Source organism: Acinonyx jubatus, chromosome E4 (genome assembly GCF_027475565.1).
Source record: "Acinonyx jubatus isolate Ajub_Pintada_27869175 chromosome E4, VMU_Ajub_asm_v1.0, whole genome shotgun sequence".
Lineage (NCBI taxonomy): Eukaryota > Metazoa > Chordata > Mammalia > Carnivora > Felidae > Acinonyx > Acinonyx jubatus.
Genome location: NC_069395.1, coordinates 66,708,889 through 66,729,873, shown reverse-complemented (window position 1 = coordinate 66,729,873; position 20,985 = coordinate 66,708,889). Strand labels below are relative to the sequence as shown.

Here is a 20,985-nt window from a genome sequence, read left to right as displayed (position 1 = left end):
CATCATCACCCTCAAGCGTGTTTTATGCAGATCTAATTGCACTGGATCGTGTACTCATAAGGATTGCAGTGATCCTGCCCTGGTTACCTGAGTCTTTGTTCCAAGACAGGCCTTGGGAAGGACAGACAGTCCTCCAGAGTCCAGAATCAGGGCATCAGAATGAAGAGTCCTGGAGGGAAGAATCAAAGGGTGGAGGCAAGGCCAAGTTCCTGTGCTCAGGGAGAGCAGTCTTGGGTGTTCTTTGGCCCCGAAATGTAGACAGAAAGCCCACGTACGAGCCGCTTTCTGAGCGGCCTGAGAAGCCTCCAGCTCATGGAACAGTGGGGTCAGGTTGAGTGAAAGCTCCGTGTGTCTTGACGTTACCAGCCTCGAAGCTCAGAAGTCCCCAGGAGGGACAGAACGTCCTCTGGTCTGGCTTCTAGAGGCACACGTACAACGGACTTCGAGTCATCCGTTTGTGTGATGGGGGAGACGCCCGTGACAGGGTGAGGGTGGTGACAGGTGTACGTGGGATGTGTCCTGGGAACACGACAGAGGAAGGTTTATGTTGGACCGTCCGGAATGATCTCACTTGTAAAGCACGAAAGTACAAGGTGCGAACTTCCCACGGCATCCACCCACAGAGCAGCATCGGGACACGGTACTGCCGAAAATGTCACATCTACAGACACGTAGCGTTCCCTTTTTAAAAATGCCCAGTCCTTTTTCCTTTTTACCTTCTGACCTTCTCCGTGTTCGTTCTCCGGGCCCCGGAGACCGCTGCCGCTGATCCGTAGGTTAAGCCAAGACTTAACCCCCGTGGTGACCGGAAGGAAGGACGCCCAGGGCGTCTGTCTCTGGGGCTCCTTCTGGGGCCGGGATAGGCTACCTGGGAACCCTGATGCTCAGCTTTTAAAGAAATGCCCTAGGCCTTGACCCCAGTCTTCCTTCCCATGAGCCTATGGGGCTGTATATTCGCTTCTGGGCAGTCCTAGCGAGCTGACCACGGTTTCAACAGGACGCGGCTCCCTTTTCAACATTCCCAACCATAGGGTCAAATTAGGGGCTCCTGTTAATATGAGTTTTCTGTATCGCATCCAAAAGGGCAGCATAACTTCCTGCCGGTTACTTTGGAGACACTTGGCTCGCTCACTACCCTACTCAGTAACACCTGGAAACACTAACAATTTTTTTGCTTCCTTTGTAACTAGCGTAAAATACACATCACATAAAATTTATCATCATAACCATTCTCTTTAAATTTTTTATGCTTATTTATTTTTGAGAGAGAGAGAGAGACCGAGTGTGGCCAGGGGAGGGGCACAGAGAGGGAGACACAGAATCCGAAGCAGGCTCCAGCCTCCGAGCCGTCGGCACAGAGCCCGACGCGGGGCTCGAACTCACGAACCGTGAGATCATGACCTGAGCCGAAGTCAGCTGCTTAACCGACGGAGCCACCCAGGCGCCCCTATACTAAATCTTTCTAGGAACGGCCAATACTGTTTTCCACAGTGGCTGCTCCGTGACCTTCCCGCCAGCAGGGCACAAAGCTTCCGGTTTCTCCACATCCTCACCAACACCCGTTATTTTCTGGTTCTTCGGCTTTTTTGTTTTTAGCAGCCATCCTACTGGGTGAAAGGTGGTCCTCCCAGTGTTCTTTTTGTTTTTTCTTTTTCTTTTTTACTTATCTATTTTTAATTTTTTTTTAATTTACATCCCAATTAGTTCGCATATCGTGCAACAATGATTTCAGGAGTAGATTCCTTAGTGACCCTCCCCCATTTAGCCCACCTCCCCTCCCACAAAACCCCTCCCATAACCCTCGGTTTGTTCTCCATATTTAAGAGTCGCTTCTGTTTTGTCCCCCTTTCTGTTTTTATATGATTTTTGTTTCCCTTCCCTTGTTCATCTGTTTTGCCTCTTAAAGTCCTATATGAGTGAAGTCATAGAATTTTTGTGTTTCTCTGACTAATTTCACTTAGCATAATACCCTCCAGTTCCATCCACGTAGTTGCAAATGGTGAGATTTCATTCTTTTTGATTGCCGAGCAATACTCCATTGTATATATATACCACCTCTTCCTTATCCATTCATCCATCGATGGACATTCGGGCTCTTTCCATACTTTGGCTCTTGTCGATAGCGCTGCTATAAACATGGGGGTGCATGCGTCCCTTCGAAACAGCACCCCTGTATCCCGTGGATAAATACCCAGTAGTGCAATTGCTGGGTCGTAGGGTAGTTGTTCTCTTTTTAGCTTTTTGAGGAACCTCCATCCTGTTTTCCAGAGTGGCCGTACCAGCTCGCATTCCCAGGTCCTCCCAATGTTCTAATAAGATATTTGTGAGCTAAGGATATCTTTATCATGTAGGCTGAGTCAACCACACAGGACACCGTTAGACAATGATCGCTCTAAGCCACTAACTGGTGTTCGTGTCGTGCGTTTTGTTTTTGTTCTTGTTTTCGTTTGCACAACACAAGGTGGCTGCCGAGAGAGCATAGCTCAAAATTCTGCTAACTCCTTGAGGCCAACGCCAAGAGTGAGAAAAATGCTGGAGAACCCTTCCAGTTCCCACAGGAAAACGGGACTGGAGAGGAGCTGACGTATAAAACATTAACAAAAGTAAATCACCAAAGAAGCACACCGTCGCCTCAAATCGCTTCATCTCAGTGTAGGTCAAGGTGAAGGAGGACGCGCCTCACGGGACTGTCCTCCGCAAAGCAAGAGAACATTCCTCCGAGGGGGTCATGTTCACAGATGCCGGTGAAGCCAGTAACCCACCTGGGGCTCCAAGGAGGACAGAGACGTGTCAGACGCTGTGGATGGCACCCAGCCTTGCAGGGCAGGGGCTGAGGTCACAAGAGTCCGATGCTACGTCTTCCCTTAAAACATAAACAGTTGGGGGCGCCTGGGTGGCTCAGTCGGTGAAGCACCCGACTTCGGCTCGGGTCACCATCTCACGGTTCGTGGGTTCGAGCCCCGCGTCGGGCCCTGTGCCGACGGCTCGGAGCCCGGAGCCTGCTTCGGATTCTGTGTCTCCCTCTCTCCCTGCCCCTAACCCACTTGCACTCTCTCTCTCAAAAATAAATAAACATTAAAAAATAATAACAAAAGCACGGAGACAGGATCCAGGGGCAGGAAGCACTGCCCTGGGCTGTGCCAACTGACTGATTAGGGACCCTCAGGTTGGGAGGGGGTTAGAGACAGCATAAGTCTCTAAGGACTTTGGAAACCAGGGGCTAGCTGCTGCTAGAATAAGATCACTTATCACTGTTCAGTAAAACCTCGGTCATGAGACCCTTCAGGTGCACATCCGGGGACCATAAGCTTGGAAAGGATTGCTAGCATGTATCTGGGCGGCAGAGATAAAGGAAGTTTCCAGAGGAATGTGTAGGTGGTAAAGCAGACATACGGGACCCCGGACGTGGGGCTAATGTGAAGCTACGGCTGCCTCTTGCCCTGAGCAAAGTGTCGTCATCGAGGCAGCTGGGGCCCTGGAGGAGGGTCACTCTATCTCTCTAAAGGACTGTCAGTGGGGTGTAGGCAGTGAGGAAATTCACATTTTTCTTCTGCCTTTGCTTCCCCCATCACTAGTGCTTGGGGGTATCTCGGAATCCCAAACCGTCCCCCTGAAGGGACTTGGCCCCACCAAGGGACTTGGTGAACTTATGGTCGCCAGGGGATGGCAGAAGGCCAGGGACAGCCTGGCAGAAAGCCCTCCCGTCGGCCGAGCCGGCCGTCCGCCCAGCACACGCAGCCGGGCCTCTGAGACCTCACCCACGGGCTGTCCTCAGAGGGTCCGCCGGAGGCCTCGGGCAGAGAGGGGAGGGCGCGGGGCGCGAGCCGGCTCGTTGTACTCAGACCTGGGGTCCCCAAGGTCACACGGCCACCCTCGCCCACGTGGGAATGACCTTGCTTGGTCCGGCCACGGGCTCGGGAGGGACTCGTGGTGAGTTTGGCTTTCTGTCGGTGAGACCGGAGTGGTTTTCAAATGTTGTGGCTCCGGCGGTCCACGCGCCAAGTGTGACGAATCCCGGGTGACATCCCCGAGCGCCTCTACTGGCTCTGCTCCCGCGGCGGGGACGCTTCTGCTTCCATTTCTCTCCCGCAGAGAGCGGTTTCCCGTCCACGTGGGGTGGGGGGGACACAGGAGCAGGAGGCGCCAGTGGACGGCACTCGGGGGCGGCCTGCACTGCCATCTGCACCGCTCGGGAACCTTCCAGAACCTTGTTGTAGGGAGCACACGAAACCGAAAGCGAAGGGGCTGGAAGGTCTTCCGCTGTTTGTTAGGCACCTGAAGAACTTCAGAGAGAACAACATGTGACCCCTTTGTTTTCTGTTTCAAGTTTTTAAACAGGAAGAACAAAACAAGGGCTTGACGCGCAAGAGAATCGCGGGGCTCTCCGGGGCCTGCAGGCGCCCCCTTCCCCCCCAGGGCTCCCTCCACGAGGGGGCCCGGAGCCTGGGAGCCCGGCCTGCACCTGCCCGCGGGCCCGGCCTCCGACGGCTGCGAGGGTCCGAGAGCCCAGCCTGGCGCCGACCCGGTGGCCTTTTGGGGACGCTCTGTGTGCTCTTTGTAAGAACCACAGAAGGTCAACTGGTGCAGAAGACGGGGAGTCGGGCCGGGGGGCGGCCCCGAGGTTGTCCGGGCCTCGGCCTGACCTCACTTCCTGGAGGGCAAGGTCGTTGCCGCCCGTGCACGTGAGCAGGAAGCGGGCAGGCCCCCCGTTGTGCCCGGAGGTTCGTGAAAGAAGAAACAGACGTGTCAGAACCTCTGTGGTTTGGTTCATGTCGCAACATGGAAACCGGGAAGCTGATCTTGGGGGCGCCGGGGGGCCACCTCGGCGGCTGGAGGCTCTGCCCGCCACGGGTCCTGGCGGCCAGCCAGGCGGGAACGCTTGGAAACGTGCCCAACATGTCATCGTGTCGTCAGAAAGGGTCAGAAGAGAGTCTACCAGGATGATATTTTTTAAAAAATTAGCTTGATCGTCCCTAAAAACTAACAGCCCCTCCCTAAGTTTGCCAGAGTCAGTGGGTGACAGGAGGTGGGGACACGTTGACGCCCTTGGGTGGGGTCACAGGGCGTCCCAGCGGGCAGAGGCAACCTGCCTTTTTAAATTTTTATTTTTAACGTTTATTCATTTTTGAGAAACAGAGAGAGACAGAGTGTGAGCAGGGGAGGGGCAGAGAGAGAGGGAGATACAGAATCGGAAGCAGGTTCCAGGTTCTGAGCTGTCAGCCCAGAGCCCGATGCGGGACTTGAACCCACGAACCGTGAGATCGTGACCTCAGCTGAAGTCAGATACCCAACTGACTGACCCCCCGGGTGCCCCCAAACCTGCCTTTTTAAGGCTGTGAATGGGCTTGGCCTGGAAAGCCTGTCCGGCCGTCAGCAATCGCCACCAGGGGCTGCGAGCGCTAAGGCGCCGGCAGAAAGGGCCGCCCGCAGGCGGCCGGGAAACTGTCTTTGCTGGAAAACCTCGCGACGCGAGGCCAGTGCAGGGGGAGGCGCCAGATAAGGGCAGAAGTGCAGAGGCTCCGTGTGACGAACCACCCTGTGACGGTCACACCCGAGGGGCCCCGACGCACAGGCGGGGTGCACCTCACCGGCTCCGGGGTTCAGGGAGAACACGAGCCCCCTGCAGTCCTGTCTCTGGCAGCTGGCGCAGCAGGTAACGGAGACCCGAGGAGCCCAGGAGCGGCCGCGCCACACTCCGCACGTCACCTGCCACAGGCTCCCCCCCCCCCCCCGAGTTCTCGTTGTCCCAAAGGATTGGACGCCACCGGTGAAACTTCCGCGGGCACCCCCAGCTGACTGCGGTGCTCCTGTGTCCCTGGTGCCCCTGGGGGGCTGCAAACCCCTGTCCAGAGGGTGGCGCCCCGGGAGGGGGACCTCAGAGGTACTTTGATTTTAATTGGCACCGGGGACTTAAATACCCAGGTCCGGGGCAGGAGGGTGGCCCGGGAAAGTCCCAGGCTGTCAGGGGCTGCGGGGCGCGGGTACCCAGCTGCCTGGGTGTGGCCGGAAGCCCCTCCCAGTTCAGCAGGTGTGGCTCTGCCCCGGGTCCCAGAACAAGGACACCTGCGTGCAGCCACGCGGGAAGCCACCGCTGCAAACGCGCACAGGCCCAGAGCGGCAGGAAGGCACCGGCGCTTTGCTCGGGGTGAAGGGAGCATCTGGGGGCAGGGGAACACGTCTGCAGGGACCCCGAGCCCCCAGACTTTGGGTCTCGGCAGAAGGGACCTCCTCGGGGGTCTCTGGGGAGAGCCGGACAGCGCCCCACGACCCTTGGTGTCCCCCAGGGGCCCCCGCCCGGCTGATCACAGCCACAGGCTCTCGGGCCACTCTTGCCCTGGGAGGGCATCCTGCCAAGAAGCTCCTGGAGCCCCGGGAAAGGCCCCTTCCCAGGGGAGGGACTCATCCTGTAAATTAAAGGGCTCATTTCAAAGCCACTTTTAATGATCCCAAGGGCTGTTGCCAGAAAGAAAATGATGGAGTTGGCACCCTGAGGGACGGCTCGCTGGGCCCGGTGCAGGAGCCCGCGCTGGGGGCTGTAGCCCTCAGGACGCTAGGGAAGGGGACGCGGGGCTCGCGGATGGACCGCGGACAAACGTCCACTCGTGCAGGACAGGGTCTACCGGGCAGACCCCGGTGGTGTGCAGACCCGGGGCTGCCGCCTGGCCGTGGCCTAGTGGGACAGACAGACGGGGCTGGCACCCGGACAGCGTGGGGACATTCCAGTGGGACCCAGCAGGTCGGGGAGAGGCCGTTTCCACGAGCAGCACCCCCTTGGAGATTTCCCTGCTGCGGCTTCGGAAGGACCTGGGGGGTGGGCTCCCTCCCTTCGTTTCTTTTTTCAACTGTTTTTAATGTTTATTTTTGAGAGAGAGAGAGAGGGAGGGAGAGAACGAGCGGGGGAGGGGCAGAGAGAGGGAGCCACAGGATCGGAGGCAGGCTCGAGGCGCCGAGCCGTCCGCACAGAGCCCGACGCGGGGCTCGAACTCACGAGCCGTGAGATCGTGACCTGAGCCGAGGTCCAGGTCGGACGCTCAACGGGTTGAGCCCCCCAGGCGCCCCCCTCCCGACTGATTTCAGCTCTCTCTCTAGCAGCTCAGCGGTTCTGAGCCCCAGGGACGCCCGGCCCCGCCCCCATCAACCCAGGTTACAAAGATCTCTCCTGGGAATGTTTTCTCCTGGGGACTGAGGCCAAAGAAAACGCTCCCCGCAAAGAAGAGGATGTCCTTACTCCTCCCTCCTCCCCCCACCCCTCCCCCACCCCTCCCCTCATCCCTCCCCACCCTTCCCCTCCCTCCCTCCCTCTCCCCACCCTTCCCCTCCCTCCCTCCCTCCCTCTCCCCACCCTCCCCTTCCCCCCACCCCTCCCCACCTACCCCTCTCTCCCTCCCCCTCCCCCCTCCCCTCCCCATCCTACCCCACCCCACCCCACCTACCCCTCCCTGCCTACACCTCCCTCTCGCCTGAGTCCTGAGTCGCTGAATCCCAGGCTGCCTACCTGTCTCCACCTACCCCTCCCTCTCTACCCCATCCCCCCACCCCTCCCCACCTACTCCTCCCCACCTACCCCTCCCTCTCGCCTGAGTCGCTGAATCCCAGGCTGCCTATGCCTCCGGTGCAGACTAGAGAAAATGACAAATAAAACAGGTCCCTCCCGGATCGGACGCCGCCCCACCCACGGCCCAGGCCTGAAGCTTGGTCGTCCACGGTGCCCCTGGCAGGATTCGGGGCCTCGGGGACCCGGGGTGGACACCCAGCACAGCAGCCCCGAGACCGGGCTGACCCCCTGGGACCCCTCCGCAGGGAGACACCCGCTGACGGTGCCCTCGCGGATGGAAACAGCTACCACTGAACCCGATCGTCGGCTGCTTTATCTGTAGAACCTCAGCGGCGGGTGAGGGGAAAAATCCCCATTTTCGTGGCGCTCTGCAGCGTTCAGTGCATCCACGCGGTGTGTCCTGTGAGCCTCACCGACAACCATGGGGGAAGGGGCAACCACCCACCCCCTTTCACCGGTTTTCTCCTCTGAAAGCGTGAGGTCCTGTCCTGTGTCCGCGTCCCACCTTTCACAGTGGTGCACAAGGCCCTTCCGAGTCTGCCCGCCCCCCAGCCCTTCACTGGCCTCATCCTCCCCCCGGCCCCCTCTTCCCCTCTGCTTACTCAGCCCCAGCCACCCCGGCCTCCTTGCCGTTGCCTTCTACCCCAGGGCCTTTGCACATCCTGCCTTCTCTGCTAGAACACTTCTGGACGCTCTGTGGCTCTCTCCCTCTCTTCTTCAGGTCTTGCCCCCACGTCACCATCTCGGCAAGGCCCTTCCTGACCACTCTATTGAAAGATACAGCCCATGACCAAGCCCACGCTTCCTTTCCTTTTCTCCATGGCACTTTCCATCAAACACATATACCTCGCTCCTTTTACCTCCTTGAGTGTTTTAGGACTAGAAGGTCCTGCAGGGTGGGCGGGTGCCCGCTTCCCCAGCCCCAGGACGACCCCCAGGGCCACGGCAGGTGCTCCCTCAATACCGGGGGAAGGAATGGCTGCTCAGCCTCCCTTCTGCAGACTATGCCTCTGGGCGGCTGGCTGTCCCTTCTCCACAGCACACGGCGGCTGTGGTGTAACCAGACGCCCTTTGAGCGGCAGCGTGGAGAAGGGACAGTCTCCAATCGGGCAGCGTGGCCATCGGCAGCCAAGCCCCTGTTACCTCCTTCTGCGGCAGCTCAGTAATTAACCCCCCAGGCACCTCTTCATCACCGAGATCCCCCTTTGTTCTGGGAGCAGCATCTCCTGGAGCCTTTATTCAGATTACTTTTTAAGTGTCCGAGGAAGTGCCTGTGAGACACCCTCAGGCTTCACTTTGTCCTCACCTGTCGGCCTTGGGGGGGGGGGGGGGACCAGAGACCAGGTAGGAGAGCAGGACACCGGGGGCCGGAGGAGTCCCAGGCGTGCGCCCGCCGTGCAGAGCCCCCTCCAGGGTCCAGGGGCGCAGCGCAGGCACCAGGGGTCCAGGAGCAGCGGCTCCCAGCACACGATGCCGGCGCCCGTTACAGGGGTGTGTGCACCGCCTGGCCCCGCCGGGGACGTGGTCTGGCCCAGCCCCAGCCGGCGGGTCCCTGCAGAGATGCTAGGGGCAGGGGGTGGGGGTGGGGGGGCACAAGGCCGCCGCCGAGGTGATGCGTTTGCTCCACTGAGGCCCTGATTTCCTTAATCGCCACGACAGAAATGAGCTTCTCACCTGCTTGGTGGCCGGGGCGTCATTCACAGCCCCCAAAGGCGGAAGCAAGCGGGGCACCCACGGACAGGTGAACGGATGAACGACACGGGGTTGGATGGAATAGTAGTAAGTCTCTTTTTTTTTAATGTTTATATTTATTTTTGAGAGAGACAGAGCGTGAGCAGGGGAGGGGCAGAGAGCGAGGGAGACACAGAATCCGAAGGAGGCTCCAGGCTCACGAGCTGTCAGCACAGAGCCTGATGCGGGGCTCGAACCCATGAACCGTGAGATCGTGACCTGGGCCAACCGCTCAACCGACTGAGCTCAACCAACTGAGCACCCCCAGGCGCCCCGAATTGTGTTGTTAAAAAATAAGGAAATCCTGATACCCTGCCACCACATGGGCAAACAGAAGGACCGTTACGTCAAGTGCAATGCGCCAGTCACGAGAAGACGAATTCTGCGTGATTCCACGTGCACCTAGAATGGCCAAATTCGGAGAAACAGAGAGCAGAGTGGTAGGGTCCTGAGACCGGGGGGGGGGGGGGCACGGCTGGGGGGTTGCAGTTTAATGAAGGCACAGTCTAAGTTTGAGAACACGGAATGTTCTGGAGACGGATGGCGGTGATGGCCGCACAGCACTGAACGTGCGTAATGCCACCGAAGCGAACGCCCAAACACGGTTCACACGGTAAATTCCAGGCACGTTGTACCACCACAGCCAAGTTTTTCACATCTACGCTCAGCGCTTAGATGCGTGTGTGTTTGGGTGGATTTCATCCGCAGAACCCATCGGCTGGGGCACCTTTCGGTGTTTACCTGGGGGAAGGGGCAAGAGCGGCAGGTCCCAAGACCTAGTTCCTGCGTTGAGACTCCCGCGGCTCATCTGGCAGCCACGTGGCTTCTGGAAAGTCAGTGGCTCTAGGCAACACATTCTCCTCGTTGGTAAAGTGGGGACAACGATCACGCCTACCCCGTGTGGCTCGCTATTAAGGTCAGAAGGGGTAATGCAGTAGGCACTCGGCGCAGCTCCCGACGCGCAGCAAATCCTCCAGCGCTGCCCTCGGGGACGTGGACGACCCGGTCCCTGCCCCTGCCCACTAGCGGTAACGATACAACAAGGTTAGACCGTGAACATATCCACAGGCGGGAGACGGGAGACCACGACAAGAACACAACTAAATAAAAATGGTCACTCTTGAGGGGGCGCCTGGGGGCTCTGTCGGTTAAGCGTCCGACTCTTGATCTCAGCTCAGGTCTTGATCTCAGGGTCGTGAGTTCAAGCCCCGCGTTGGGCTCCATGGCGGGGCGTGAAGTGTCCGTGACAAAAATTCTTTTTTTTTTTAATATTTAATTCTGGAAAACGATTGTGGTCATCCTTGAAAAAGTACGTGGCTCACATCAACCGAGGACACCCTTAGGTGCGGACCATGCCTGAGGTTGGCCAGGGAAGGGTCCCCCATGGTCACCCCCAAGGACCACTTCCTGGTCACCCCAGAGGAACTTCTCGCGGGAGACTCTGGTCACTCAGATCTTAGCTGAAACATTGTCTCCTAAGAGACTTTTCCCCTCACCTGACCTACAGTAACCCTTCCGGTACTCAAGGGCGTTACCATTACTTTCTTCGGGAGTACTTAAGGGTATTCGATATTATCTTGTTCACCATCGGCCTTCCCCCTCCCGGAGTGGAGACTCCCCAAGGGCAAGGGCTCCTCTGTCTGGCCAGCACGTGGCAGGTGCTCAAGGTGCCTGTGTGAGTGACAAGGCCCAGGCATCTGCATTTTGAGTTCCCACAGTGATCCAGAAGTGCACTGGGTTAGGGGCCCAAGGCCCAGCGAATCCAGCCTGTCACCTACCCGACATTCCCCAGCTTGTGATTCAGGTACTGGTGACTCAGCCGGAGCGATGGAGACGTCAGCGGGAACAGCGGGACCGCCTGCTCCTGCTGGCCCTCCCACACAACCCACCCTTACAGCGAATCCCAGGAGACCAGAGCCTGCGCACCAACTGCCCCGCAGTCCACAGGAAATTACAAGAGGTCTTTAAGCAAAAGAGTGACCCAGATTATTCTTTTTTTATTCAAGGGACCTAGAATAGCCAAAAAAAAAAAGAAAGAAAGAAAGGAAAGGAAAAAGTCCTGGAAAAGAACAAAGATGGAGGGCTCACACTTTTTTATTTCAAAACTTACCCTCTTGTAGTAATCAAGACTGTGGTACCAGCACAAGGGTAGACATATAGGTCGATGGGATGGGATTAAGTCTGGAAATACACCCTCACATTTACAGCCATCTGATCTTTGACAAGGGAGCCAATACAAATCAATAGGGCCAGAAGAGTCCTTGCAACAAATGGTGTTGGGACAATTGGATATCCACATGCAGAAGAAAGAAATTAGATCCCTACCTCACACCATATACAAAAATTAGCTCAGAATGGATCAAAGACCTAACTGTAGAGATAAAATGACAAATCTTAGAGGAAAAATAGAGACATAAGTTTTGACATTGATTAGGCAATGGTTTCTTAGATATGATACCAAAAGCATAAACAATCAAAGAAAAATATAGCTACTTTGGACTTCATCAGAATTGAAAACTTTTGTACCTTCTAAAGGACTTTAAAGAACACTATCAAGAAAGACAGAATACAACCCATAGAATTGAGAAAACAGTTTGCAAATCATGTATCTACTAACAGACATGTTTTAAAAATACATGAAGAACTGTTACAACTCAATGATAAAAAGATAAATAATCCAATTTTAAAATAGGCAGGGGTGCATGAGTGGCTCAGTCGGTTGAGCGTCCAACTTCGGCTCAGGTCATGATCTCGCAGTTTGTGAGTTCGAGCCCCAAGCTGGGCTGCGTGTTGACAGCTTGAAGCCTGGAGCCTGCTTCGGATTCTGTGTCTCCCTCTCTCTGTCCTTCCCCGCTCATGCTCTGTCTCTCTCTGTCTCTCAAAAATGAATAAATGTTAAAAAAGATTTAAAAAAAAATGGGCAAAAGATCTGAATAGACATTTCTCCAAAGAAGATATACAAATGGTCAATAAGCCCACGGAAAAATACGCACATCATTAGCATCAGGGAGATGCAAATCAAAATCATACCACTTCATACCCACTAAGTATATAGTAAAAAAGACAGACAGAAAGACAAAGAGAGAGACAGAGACAGAGAAATAATAAGTGTTGACAAGGATGTGGAGAAAACGGAACCCTCACACTCCACTGGGAGGATTATAAAATGGTGCAGCCACCTCGGGAAATAGTTCCTCAAAAAGTCAGACACCGAGGTACCATATGACTGCTAGGTATATAGAGAAATGAAAACATACGCCCTTACAAACACTTGTACGCAAACTTCATAGGCAGCATTATTCATAGTTGCCAAAAGGTAGAAACAACTCATTTGGTGTTCAGCCCATCATCTGGGGAACGGGTAAACGAGATGTGGTATAACCATCCATCCTGCGGAATATCATTGGCCCTAAAGAGGAATGCTAACATGGTACAATATGGATAAGCCTTGCAAACATCACACTAAGTGAAAGAAGCCAGTCCCAAAAGAGCACCCGGTGTATGATTCCATGAATATAAAATGTCCAGCATAAGCGAATCCATACAGACAGAAAGTCGATTTGTGGTTGCCTAGGGCTGGGGACAGAGGCAGAAATGGAAAGTGACTGTCGGTGGCCCGGGGCTTCTTTTGGGGAGGACAGAAATGTTCTGAAGTTGGTTGTGGTGGTGGCTGACACTGCGAATACGCTGCAAACCACTGATTATCCATTTTCAACAAATGAATCACACAGTATGTGGATTATTTCTCAATAGAGCTGTTGCATTTTTAAAAGTTTTTAAAATGTTTTTTATAAAGCTTTTTTTAAAGTTTATTTTGAGAGAGAGAGAGAGAGAGAGAGAGAGAATGAGCAGGGGAGGGGCAGAGAGAGGGGGACAGAGGATCCGAAGGGGGCAGTGAGCCTGACATGGGGCTTGAACCCACGAACCGTGAGACCGTGACCTGAGCTGAAGTCGGAAACTCAACCGACTGAGCCACGCCAGCGCCCCAAGCTGTGGCATTTTTGCAAGGTGTTCTGCAGCTGGACTGGAGCAGGAGAGCACGAGGGTGACAGGACAGGAAGGGGGCTGCTGGGGGAGTTCAGGGTGGAGCCCAAGGATCCTGTCACTGACGGAGCTTGGGCGTGGAGGTGGGTGTGGCTCCTTCTTAGTGTCACCTGTGCGGCCACGTCCCGTGGAGGTGGGAGTGGATACTCCCGTGGAGTATCTCCTTTATTTATTCTTTCCCCAGAGATCTGTTAAGACGGGCACAGTTTATGTGCTGTGAAACTGAGGCTCAGAGGGGTCCAGGGACCTGCAGGGTCACACAGGATTGGCGGAACTGGGGTCCGAGCCAGGTGGCCCCACCCCAAAGCCTGCATTCCTCCTTGTTCCTTCTGGGCCAGGCGACGGGGAGCAGGGGACACCACTTTCCGAGAAGGAGGGACGAGGGCTGGGGGTCGAGGAGCGAGTTGGGCTTGGAGCAGGAGGAACTTGAGAGGCCTCCGGAATGGCCAGTAGGTATTCCATGTGGCCACGGGTTACGTGAAACGGGAGGCCTAAGGGACAGACGTCCGTGTCACCGAACACACCTGTTCTCCCTGGGAGTGACCATCACACGGAAGTGCTACTTGGGATGAAGACCTGAGACCCGCCCTCCCCACCCCCCACCCCAGGCTTGGGGAGGGAAGAGGAAGAGGAACCAAGGAAGGAGGTGGAGAAAAACCACAAGTCAAAGAAAAGGCAGGAGGGGTGAGAGAAGGTGCCAGATCTCAGCCCTCCTGGAGGGTGGAGACTGACAGAGGCCACGGCCACCAGGGTGTGCGTGGAGGGACACGGCCAGACGGCAGGTGGGTGGGAGAGGGGCACGGAGACATCTGTGTGAAAACCACCGAAGGAGATCCCTTTAAAGGCGCCTGGTCGTGAACGGAGGAGAGGATCCTAAGAAGAATCACGGACTCTGCCTCCAGCGGTCAAGCCTCCGCTGGGGTCCGGGGTCTACGGGCTCCCGGGTCACCCTTCCCTGCAGGGGGGGTGCAGACACTCCCTCCCCGCCCCCGCCTCTCAGCCCAGAGCAGGGGCAGTGCTGGCAGGTCTGGCTTTCCTGCTTTGGGAGCATAGGACAGATTTCAGTGATAAAGGACAGTTCGCAGACATTCGGGAACCGCAGAGAATCTCTATCGTGATACAATAATTTAAATCATTCCGAAGTTTGGATTCTGCTCCGAATGCCCCCTGCCCACAACCCCTCCTCGTCGAGCTTGAGGAAACTCTGGCTTAATGCCAAAGTGGCAACGGCCGCCCCAGCAGCCACCTGCAGCCCCGGCCCCAACCGGCCGCACCTGCCCTTGACCTCTCCCAGCTCCAAGCCTCAGCCGCCACCCGCCTATGTCCCAAACGCCGCTCTCTCGAGTCACACCCTCTAGGCAAGCGCAGGCTGAGCGAACAGCACCCCACCCCGTGCTTCTGGGTCAAGGTCCCCAAGGCCCCCTCACGTCACTGTTACCCCAACAAGGGCCCGCCCAGGCTTCTAGTTCCAAGGCAAACCTGAGAGCCCCGCACTGCCGATCAAGCATCTGCTGGGTGTGACAGACAGCCGTGGTTCCTGCACCTGCCAGCAGGCCAGCACCTTGGCCCCGCCCCAGGGTCACTTCACCTGTCCCTCTGGTCACCCCTCTCTGCTCTGGGCTGGCTTGGGTGCCCCCCGCCCACACCAGCCAGCAGGGGTGGGATTGCCTGGTGCCCCCCATCCCACGGGCCACTGTTCCTCCCAGCCCCCTCCCGGGTCCCCTGGTGTCTGCAGGGGGGAGGGGGGACTGTCTGGAGGGCAGGTGGGGCAGGGGGCGGGGCCCAAGCCCACAGGGACCAGAGGGCGCTGCATTCAAAACCACAGGAAAACCCAATTGGCCAAAAATACATGAAACAATCCCCTAAAAACAAACTCCCTTAGGCAAGCCTCCTTTGTGGCTCGGTAGCCCCCCCCCCCCTGCCCAAAGCGGTGCAGGTGCCCTGGGGTCTCTCGGGGAGCGCAGTCCCCCCACCAGCATCCTGCTCCCCGGCGGCGGACCCCGACCCTGCGACCCCCCCCCCCTCCACCCCCGCCGGTTCAGAAATAGCCTGGTGGGCCCCTGGGGGGAGGGGACCCGGGAACCGAACAGGACAGGCCGGCGGGGCAGGTGCACGGGGTCTGGCCTGGCCCGGAGCGGGGCTGACTCAGTGGGAGCCCGGCGCCCACCCCAGCTAAGGTGGTCAGGCTGGGGGCCCAGCCCCACAGGAAGGGCAGATAAGATCCCGTGACCAGCACTGGCTGCCTGAGGCGCTGGGTCGAGAAAGAGTCTGAGGATGTAATTCTGCCCGGCAAGAAGGATCTCCCGGTGCCCAGGGGCGGGAGGAGGTGGAGACTCGAGGACCACAGATTTTCCCTCTAAATTAAAACGTCTGTTTCCATTGAGCTGACAGTAAATAAAGCTTGACCACTGGGGTTTCTCCTTTGCTGAAAGTTGTTAAAAAAAAAAACAAAAACAAAAACAAAAACAAAGACTTCGTCTTGGGATTTGCCCACATGAGAAAATTCTGAGCAACTCTCGGTTCCCCTTCTTAAGGACGGGACTGGAGACGTGTCTGGGCATTTATCCAGAGGCCCCCACCCGCAAGCCCACTGTGCGTCCTGCAGGAGGACGGACCCGAGGTGTGGCCGCACAGGTGCTGCGGTCCTGAGGCCGCCTGGGCCGCAGGTGCAGAGAAGAGGGCAGAGTGGGGGGCAGAGGCGCTGGGGGTGGGGGGCCAGGGGACGCACAGCCTGGAGGGAGCTGGCGGGAGGCCTGGGCTGGGGCAGCAAGAGGGGTTCTGTGTCCCTGTCGCCTCCGCCGTGCTCCCAAGAGAGCGGGAGTGAGGCTCCCTGGGGTGGCCTGGGAATCTGATGGCCCGGGAGCTGAAGACGGAAGGTGACGCACGAGTGGGGTGGCTCAGGGCACAGGGGGGCCACGGTGGGACGGGAAGTAAAATCGGAAAGAGGGACCTGACCCCACCGGCTCAGCCCAGGCTTTGGAGGAGGAAATAGAAGCCTCATCTTTTTCTGGGTGAGCAGAGCGGGTGTGGCCGGATCCTCCTGCCCCGTGTCAAGATTGGGGGCGGGGGCAGGGCCCCCCGGGGCTGTGGTCTGGCCCCCCAAGCCTGGCGCATCCTCCCCGTGGCAACAGGTGTTCTCCTCCAGAGTCTCTGGCTGCGGGTGTGCGGTGCCTGATGGCCCTGGAACCGCGCGGGGGACGAGTGTAGTCAGGGGAGGGGCCCCCTCACTGCCACCCACCCCCAAGCCCCTGCCGCTAGGTCGGCAATGTCACAGGGTGGTTACACAGTCAGGTCAGTGACAGAGACCCAAACTTTTACCCACAAAAAGGCGATTCATCGGAAAGAGGACGAGGTGGCAGGAGCACGGTGTCCGGGCGTTGGGACGCCAGCAGAGCACCCCCCCCCTCCCCCCCCCCCGCTCATCTGCGCTTCCTCCCCATCCCCAGTCGTAATCAGAGCCCTTAACGTCATCGGCACCCTGCTGAGCACCTGCCAAGCACAGAACTGACAATGTTACCCGGTTTCGTCGTCATGACAACCCCGTGCGGTATAAGCATGATTGTCACCACCTCCGTTCTGCAGATGTGGGACCGAGGCACAGAGAGGTTGAGTAACTCACCGAAGGTCACAGAGCCAGGACACGGAGGGCCAGATTCTCGCACACTGCTCTCCCGTGCCGCCTCCGTCACGAGCTGGACGGGACGCCCCCCAAATGTGCCTCCTGCCCTTGCCGAGTCCCCTCCCCGTGACCTCAGAAGTCAGCAGGGAGGACAGGCAGGAAGAAGGGGAAGGGCCGCTGTGAGGCACCTGGGTGGGTTACCGTTTCTACGGCAACGTCCCACGTTTCCTGGGCTCAGCTGCACCACAGCCCCCAGAGGAAAAGGAGACCCAGCGAGAGAGGACAGGCCTGGGGCCTCGCTCACCTCGGCCGGGGCCTCGCCGGCACAGGGGCTGCGGGCGTCTCAGTGCACAGAAGTCACAGAAGCTCCAACTTCTCGCCAGGCCTTTCTGCTCAAGTCCCGTGTCCACGTTCTCCAAGTCCTGACCCTCGAAGCCACCAGAAGAGGCCGTGGGGCAAGGTCCTCGTGGCTCCCACGTAAACCGCCTGCACGGGTGCCGCCCTCCCTGCTGCCGCCACCCACTTCCTGTCTCAGTTCGGGTGCAGCCGTCGCAGGGCAGGGGCAGGGCCGGCCGGAAGTTCTCCTTCCCCCGGGGAGCCAGTGCCGGGGTGGGGGTGGGGGCAGCAGCTTCTCCAAGACCACGCACCTGTTCCCAGGCTCCTTCCAGAAACACACAGAACTAAACACCTGGCCCCTCGCTGTGGCCCCATGCTCCTCGATGAGGCCCTGAGAGGCCCCCGGAGTGGGTCTGGCCAGGGGATCCCCGGGGGGCTTGCTGGCTCTACCCCCCAAGACTGTGAGTAGAACCCCCTGCAATGTGTGCAGAAACCTCTAGAAGGAGGAGTGACGGACGAAGGCAGACTCAGAGAGGGCTTCCTTAAAACCGTGAGTCCCCCCCCTAAGTTAGGGGCGGGGCCCAGAAACTGCTTTCTCAGGAGCTCGCGCCAAGACCCAAGACCATAGGACTGCAGGCCCTTTGTACTTGTTCCACGAGAGCCCTTGTGCCCCCGCTTTCCCCCAGACCGGCGCCGCGCTCCCTCCGTCTCACCCGTCTCTGCTGCACATTCCTCGGAGGTCTTTCCCGACGGCCTGGTCTAACAGACAAACTAGTCATTTTGCAGAATCGGCACGTCCTGAGCAACGTTCGGGAAACACACTAAGAAAGATTTCGTTGTTAGCCTGAAACTCGGATGTAACTGGGTGCCCTGTATTTTCATTTGCTAAATCTGTGGTTCCTGGCGGGGGGGGGGGGGGTCTGCACCCCCAGCCCCTGAGACAGGAGGCCGTTTGCAAGCTGGAGTTTTCAGGGGCGGCAGGCGGGGGCGCCTGTCACCTGCCCCCACCCACCAGAGAGAAGGCAAGTGGTCTGGGGCGGGCCTGGGCACCTGCAGAGGGGGCATAGGGATTTGGGGGCCAAGACCGGACCTAGGCTCTTTCTTCTCTCGTCTGCCCACCCCAGGTGGTCACACACGTCAGCGTGGGTCACGGCAGGTCGGTCACTTGCTCCACGTGGGACCCGGGGACCCCTGCCCGAGGAAGCCGGCTCCATGGGGCCGACTCAGAAATGGCCAACTCCCACCCTGGACGCCAGGAACTATGGCAACTTGGGGTTGGGGTGAGTCGAGGGTTGGTTTGTGCTGACATCCTAGCCCCAGGGCCCTGGAATGTGACCTTAATTTGGAGACAGGATCTGTGAGCTGATAGAAAACATGTTGGTCTCCACCCCTGGCTCCTGAAACCCTTGCCATTTCCTGGTTTATTTATTTTGAGAGACTGCACGCGAGTGAGGGAGAAGGAGAGAGTCCCAAGCAGGTCCCTCCCTGTCGGCACAGATCCCGACACGGGGCTCGAACCCACGGACCACAAGCTTGTGACCTGAGCCGAGGTCAAGAGTCAGGTGCTTAACCGACTGAGCCACCCAGGCGCCCCGACTGTCTCCTGTTCTAATGAGGCCACTCCCGATGGGCTCCTGGGTGGAGGTGGTCACGGGAAAGACTAAGCGGTGATTCTCAGGAAGCATGGGACTTCCAGAAGCCCCCTCCCCGCCCCATTCTCTTGAGAAGGGAGACGGACAGAAAATGGAGTTAATACTTGGTCACACCTACGTGATGAGGCCCCCATAGAACCCCACTAGTCGCGGGTTCCGAGAGCTTCTGGGGGCGCAGGGAGAGTGACACAGGCACCCGGGCCTGGAGCTCACACGGACCTCGCTCCCCGACTTGTGTGAGGCGCTCTCGCGGATCAATCCACCCTGGGGGAGGGATCGTGGGAACTCCGGTTTGTGGCCAAAGTGGCAGAGTCGTGGGTCACCCGGGGGGGCTTCCTACTTGCCGCTGGCGTCGGCCGTGGGGGGCGGTCTCGGGGCACCGAGCCCTTCACCTGTGGGCTCGACGCGATACCCGGGTGCACAGGGTCAGAACCGAGTTAAAGCACAGGACCCGGTTCGTGTTGCAGAATTGCTCGCTGGTGGGGAAAACGCCACACGTCTGGTGCACCCAAGTGTCAGAAGCGACAGGTTCTGTGCGAGTAGGAAGGGAGACAGAAGGGGAGGAAAAGATCTGGAGTTTTCCCTACAAAGGAGGCAGGCTGAACCGGAGTCTGACCTTAACACCGTCTTCAGGACGTCGTCAGGAGGCGGTGAGGTCAGGAGGGTGGGCCTGGTCCCGTATGACCTCACCCGAAGGGGGGACTTGGGCACAGACGCGTGTGGAGGGAAGACGGTGAGGACGCGGGCAGGAGACGGCGTCGCAGCTCACGGAGAGAGGCCTGGACACATTCCCCCCCCCCCACCCCCCTCGGCACCCAGACAATCCAACCCGCCCACAGCATGATCTGGACTTCTATCGTCCACACGGGGAGGTCACGACACCGGGCTGGGGCGCCTGGGTGGCTCAGTCGGTTACGCGGCCGACTCCGGCTCGGGTCATGATGTCACAGTGCGTGGGTTCGAGCCCCGCGTGGGGCTCTGTGCTGACAGCTGGGCGGCCTGGAGCTCTGGGTTTCCACGGCTCCATGACCTGGGGGAGCCCCGCTGGGGCGGCCTCCAGCCCCAGGAGCCTTCCTGGTTCTGGCTTGGGTGGCGGTGTGGACCCAGCTCTGCTCGGCCAGCGTCCGGATCTTGGACCCCAGCCTCCAGAGCCGCGAGGAATCCGTGTTCGTCGTTGAACCCCCCACCCCCCGGCCCCCGCCCCTCCAGGCCAACGTACGGAGACGGATGCCAATTTTTAGTGACTGCCTGCTTGTGCCTGGGGACCCCGGGTCAGAGGAAAGTGGGGAGAGCGGAGGGGTGGTGGTCCTGGGGCCCTGTGCCCCCCAGACGGGCCATCAGCGCCAGGAAGGGTCTCCTCACACCCACCCAGATCCCTCCACGCCAGCCACACGTGTCCCTGCAGCCCCCAGCGGCCCCCGATGCTCCCCCACCGCTCTGGCCACGCAGGCTGGACGTGCTGCCGTTTGCTGGTGACTTCCCCCGAGTGGGGTGCCCAGGGACGGGTCAGGTGGGCTGGGGCCAGGATGGCTCCACAGACACCTTCCTGTTTGATGTACCCTGAGGTCTCATTAGCCCTCCTGGACCCGGTGCGGACTGTGCGACCTTCCTGGCCGCACTTTCCACCTCAGGCGCATCCACTGCAGACACCTTCGCCTCGGTTTCCCTAACTGTAAAATGGGGCGAGCACAGAGAGCACCTGCCCAGCAGGCTTGCAGAGGGAGGGGAGGCGAGGACCGCGGGCTGCCGCCAGGGGGCGCCCGAGCGCCACCGCCCCACGCTGTGCCGGGTCCTGGCTGCACCTCTGACCCACAGCCCCGCAGCCCTGGGCCAGGAAAGCTGCTCCCAGCGACCCCTGAACCAGCTGCGCCTTCCCTGCACCCCACCTCTCTCCTGGAAGGCTGAGTGTGTCAGAGACCCGCCCCCAGATGTGCATCAAACCTCAGGCGCTGTGGCCGATGAGCAGGTGTGAAGGCTGCCTGGTGGGAATCGCGGGGACAGTGTGACCGGGCGTGATGCAGATTTGCTGAAAGAATGCATGTGACCCG

At 58.6% G+C, this 20,985-nt stretch overlaps 1 protein-coding gene across 1 annotated transcript in view; it reads right to left on the bottom strand.

Annotated features, from left to right (window-relative positions):
• The window catches only part of LBR (lamin B receptor), a 44,745-nt gene extending 25,971 nt beyond the window's left edge, over positions 1–18,774 (bottom strand). The window contains exon 1 of the mRNA XM_053209145.1: positions 17,254–18,774. The gene's annotated coding sequence lies outside the window, so the exon portion shown is untranslated. The remainder of the gene's footprint in view (positions 1–17,253) is intronic.
• Positions 18,775–20,985: the final 2,211 nt, after the last annotated feature.